The sequence below is a fragment of the Lissotriton helveticus genome, chromosome 11 (assembly GCF_964261635.1).
Source record: "Lissotriton helveticus chromosome 11, aLisHel1.1, whole genome shotgun sequence".
Lineage (NCBI taxonomy): Eukaryota > Metazoa > Chordata > Amphibia > Caudata > Salamandridae > Lissotriton > Lissotriton helveticus.
Window position 1 is genome coordinate 801,600,707 of NC_136072.1, and position 5,538 is coordinate 801,606,244.

General features: G+C 41.0%; 1 non-coding gene across 1 annotated transcript; it reads right to left on the reverse strand.

Moving 5' to 3' along the window:
* Positions 1 to 3,992: 3,992 nt before the first annotated feature.
* Positions 3,993 to 4,183, reverse strand: LOC144793293 (small nucleolar RNA snR46). The gene has a single exon (XR_013602883.1). It is a non-coding gene; the product is annotated as a small nucleolar RNA snR46 (small nucleolar RNA).
* Positions 4,184 to 5,538: the final 1,355 nt, after the last annotated feature.

Genomic DNA, 5,538 nt, shown 5'->3' on the forward strand with positions numbered 1-5,538 from the left:
GCAGTCACTGTACCTCCCCCATAATGCACAAGGCAAGAAACTTGAGAGGTGTATAGAAGAGGATCTTGACGGGCAGTCTCGTTCTCTTCCATACCAACCTCCTTCACCCTCTGAGACATCTGCCTGTGCTTGTAACGTATTAAGTGCATGCTGTGAGTTGTTCCATGGGGCTTTGGATGGCTATCATCACTCTGGAAGAAGAATTGGAATTCAGGTGAGTGGCTAAGCTGACAAGTAAGGAGTCATTTTTAGGTCTCTCCAGAGATGGTGCATGTGTTGTCCACGGTGAGACATTTTGTTTACTAAAAGTAGGCTTGGAGCTGCCATTCATTGTCTTCATTGTCATTCTTATATGCTGGCTTTTGATTGGTCATTGGAACCCAGTTTCACTTTCCTTGTTACTCCCTGCCAAGGAGCACAGACCAAGTATTGATTGCTCACGTTTGATTATTGTTCTTCTGCTGCTAACACTGGGAGTGAGGTACTTTTATTGTGTCTACTTCCCCTGTCAACATTGTTGTTGCTTGTTCCCATCCCTCCTCCCAGGTTGTTGCTTGCTCCTCTTCTGTGTCACTGCTTAACTGTTGTTGCTTGCCCCTTCTAAATTGTTGCTTACCTGTTGTTTTTTCTTGCCACCTGCCCTCTCTCCCTCCTGTGTTGTTTCTTGCCCCTTCATTGATTGACAGCTGTTTCTTGCACCGTCCTTGTTGCTTCCGACATCCCAACCTCCCCAGTTGATGCTTGCTCCATGACATACATCACCACCACCCTCCCATCTGTTGTAGGGTGCCCCATCTCACCCATACCCTGCAACCTCCAACCCATTTACCACACTACTCCAACCTGTTGTTGATTGCCCCGTCCCACCCGTATTTGCTTGCCCCATACAAACCACACCCCTCCATTAAAAACCAAAAAAAGTTGGCAAAGCCAATAGCTGTGGCATCCACAAGAGCTATTCGGCTATTATCGTGTTATACAGCAGCTTGGCTGCTGTACAGCATGGTAAAAAGTGGAAAAAAAGATGTAGCAACAGCATTGCCTACATCATAGCTTATTTATTTTTATTTCCAGCTGCATTGCTGTACAACATGGTAAAATAAAACATTGACAAAGCTTATAGATCACACAAAGGCAAGACATATTGGCTTTGCCAATGTTTGTTAAGTTGCAAATACCGAAATCACACTATTGTAAGCCTTAGACATCGGGCATCTCTCACCTAAATGTTCTTTGTCTTATAGTATATGTTTATTTCTTGAGCTATAGTACTTACCCTAGGTAATTATGAGCTTTGAATCTGTTTGAAGTTTTCCACTGTACTATGGTGTATTCGACTTGAGATATGGTTGGTCTAGTAATCACTTTTATTGAAGAAGTATGTATATATGTTTATTCTTTAATTGAGCCTTTACATGTGATTCCTATGTTTCCTTATGGGACCTTGCTCTGGAACATGCTTTAGCTCCTCCCTTTGTGCTTGGCTTTTAACTGTTCGGCGCCCCCAAGGTCTGACCAAAATTTGGGTCTTCACCGAAACTCGCGTCAGCATATGCCTAGGACTGGAATACAAGGACCAGAGTACTTGATCAATACAATCTTGTTGGAACTTATTGATACATTAAGAAATATGAAATAAATGATATCTGTATAATGTATATCTGAAAATCACCTTCAAGTATTTAAGAGAAGGGATTGCTACCTTGGTCCTCGTTATTCCTAAAATCATTGTTTTGATTTTATTTATGCTTGTTGTATGTGTATAGAGGAAGGATATGTGTAGTTTGAATGACATATGTAGTTTGATGGAGAGGATGATGGTTATTGTGGGGGGGTAATGTGAGGATTTCTTCAGAGCGATTGTGTATTTTTGTTGGCTATTTAATTGTTTCGTTTGTACCTTATTGAACATTGTGTAAATTCAACTATTGTGTCCATTTGGAATGTTCTATATTAAATGTTAAAGATTTTGAATAAAATTATATTTATATTCTTATGTAAAATCATTTGAGGATTGAGGGGCATATTACCGACGATTAGCGATATTTATCGCTAACAATGCTTAGCAACAAATTTTTTAACGCTAAGCAGCGCCGGAAATTATCGCAGAGATAACTTGCTATTAGCAAGGTTTATCTCAGAAGTGATAAAAATCCTCGCGCTAACTGCCAAATGAGAGATTATTGCTGGAAAACCAACGATAATCTCTCGAAGTTTGGCGTTAGCTTGATGATAGGGGCTCACAAACTTAGCCATGATATCCACCTTCCATAGGATATCATGGCTAAGTCAGGAAAATACCAGGTGTAAAAAAAGTAGTGCTAACCGCGGTTAGCGCTGCATTTTTTTATCACTAACAGGGTTAGCGAAATCCTTGATAATAGGAGAAATGTCGTTTAACAACATTTCTCCTATTATTTTTCTCTAGAACGCCCCCTTTGCACCTCATTAGAGATGCAAGGGGAAGCGTAGAGAAAAAGGGTGCTAACATGCAAATTTGAGTGTTAGCACCCTGTTGCTGATAGGGAGATAATTTTATCTCCGCTTTCATGGCTTTTAAAGCCAAAAAAGGAGAGATAAATCCCTTGATAATATGCCCCTATGTTTTTTATGTTCTGAATCACTTGGCTCAATTGTGACTCTTAGCTCTTTCAATTTATAGCGAGTTATTCCACCTAACTATTGAATAAGGCAGGTTGCTTTTTGTTTAGTTTTAGAACTATTGGCTTTGCTTGTTAAGTTGGAGAAACCGAAATCACACAATTGTATGGCTTAGAAATCAGGAAAACTCCCACCTTAATCTTGAGAGTTGTCATGTAGCCTTATGCTAGGGTGACAGATCTTGAGACTCAAAAACCGGGACATTTTGCAAAAATAGAAGAAGGTCTACAATTTTACATCAACGGAATGGCGCAGAATGACAGCTCTCATCAACATAGGTTCACAAAAATCGGGAAACTCCCACCTAAATCTTGAGAGTTGTCATGTAGCCTTATGCTAGGGTGACAGTTCTTGAGTCGCAAAAACGCAAAAATAGAAGAAGGACTACAATTTTACATCAACGGAATGGCGCAGAATGACAGCTCTCATCAACATAGGTTCATAAAAGAGGAACTCAGAAAAGAAATAAAATGTGATTTCTACAACCAGCATCATACCTATTAATTCAATTGCTCACTTAAAACAGCTTTTAACTAGCACAGCTTCAGAACACCCCAGAAAAGTGCATGTTACTGTTTTTAGTCGACCCCCTCTAAAAACCAGGACATGAGCCAAAATTGCCAAAATCTGCCGGAACAGCTGGTGAACACCGGGACTGCAGACTTGTAGTGCCAAGAGAGGAGAAACAGTGTATGCTGTGGTAACCGGAACTAATAGGTTTAATGTGCCCTCTGGTGGTGTTACACAGAATTGCTGAATTCGAAAATGGTGCTATGAGGACAAAGTGGCATTTCACGTTTTTGGAGACAACAAGCCATTCCCACTCGTGTAAGTAATAGGAGACATTTCAAAGTGATAGGGCGTAAAAGCTGGGGATGAATTTTACGTAGCAAGGGAGTCCAGCCGACGTAAGGACATTCAGCCCAGACACCATTCACCCAATCATCCCCCCAATAATTCATCAATGTTTCCATCATCCTCTGCTTTCATCTGTTCATGCATCCATCCATCCATCCTTCTAGAGACTCTCCCATTCACTCAGCCACTCACCCATCCCCCACCAAGCAGCCTGCCAGCGCAATGAGGCAATAGGTCAACCTCGAATCTGGGGAACCCGGTTCGAGTCTCGGCAATGACGCTGAACATCCTATGATTCTGGGCAAATCACTTAATCTGAACAGGATGCAATGTCAACCGAATGACACTGTGACCAATTGGCACTCCTTTAGAGACTTAGGGGTAGATGTATCAAGCCTTTTGCGATTCGCAAAGGTCGGAATTCTGCGAATTTCGGCCTTTGCGAATCGCAAAAAGCTTTTTTGCATTTTCTGATATGTATCACAAAATCGCAAAATAAGGAATAGCAAAAATTTGCGATTCCTTATTTTGCTTAAGCATTTAAGGAATCGCAAATTTTGCGATACCTTAAATGTGATGTATGTAGGTTTTAGACATTGCGAATTTGGGTTAAGAAATCGCAAATTACCACCAACTTGTAGTTGGTGGTAATTTGCGATTTCTTTTAAAAATGCCCTATTGGGCATTTGTGAAGGTGGCATGTGACGCACATACATGCCCATAGGGCATGTATGTGCGCCATATGGACACATATGTACATTTCAGGGCTGCAGCAGGGTGTCTTTGAGATACCCCTGCACCCTTGAAATAATTCTCAATTTGCGATTAGAAAATTGCGAATCGCAAATTGAGAATTATTTCAAAATCATTCCTATGGGCCTCCTGGCTCATGGGAATGCATGGGAAATTATTCCTTGCGAATTCGCAAATAAGGAAGACTAAGAAATCGCTAAAAAATAGCGATTTTCTACATGCTTTCCATTTTGCGATTTCTAAACAGCGATTCCTTAAAAATCGCTATTTAGAAATCGCAAAATGGAATCTTGATACATCTACCCCTTAGTCTCACAATCTTTAATTCCACTTATAAGAATAAGAATGATGCAAAGAACTCATATTAGTCCTCTTTTAGTTCAAATGTTCATCTTTAATTTCAATCCCATTGTTCCTTCACAATGTTGAAAATTTGTTTGTTTCTCTGTACAAATTATATCTCCTTCATGTGCATTAATCTAATTCACAGGTAAATATCCCTATGCATTTCGGGACAAACGCCCTTCATCAGGGGAATTACATTAGATCGCATGCACACTTTTCCCATGAACTGCTCTCGGACTTGGTTCGTATTCGTCAATTTTTTTTTAAACCAAATCAAACAATTTGTTGAAGAAACAGTAAAACCCAGAGAAGCACAGTGTGCCACACATCACGTACCACGTTTTCAAATCACTTAATCTCCCAGTGCCTAACAAAAATGAATGTGTCCTCACGTAACGCAACTGGTGCTATGTAAGGCCCTCTGATACCAGATGCCGGGTCAAGTTCACGCTATATAAAACTTTGTAAAAAAAAGAGAACGCATCACTACAGGGAGACAGAACGCAGTACGACAATGCACTTAAAAAGTGTCCCTTCCTCAGAGAGGAGCCTGATGACAACTTGTAATGCAAATTCATATGTCCAGTTCATCAAAAGCAAAAACAACAGTTGATGGACAGAATGCAGAACAATGTCATACATTCACCCCAGTACAGAGATCTGGGCCTAAATCCATAGTTTTTTTGCTCACCACACCACCCCAATTCAGACATGGCCATATGCAAATCAGCCTTGACCCTGTGCCTCATGGGAACAGTCCAGCCCGAACTGCCAAGCCATGTCTTCCTTAGACCGGAATCAAGCATCTTAGGATCGGTTTCTGGCAATCAGCCGTCTTTACCCAGGATAGCTTGACTCCAGTGGTGTGGAGAGCACGGGACTCACGTCTGAGCATACCTGTCCCACTCGGGGTGACAAATG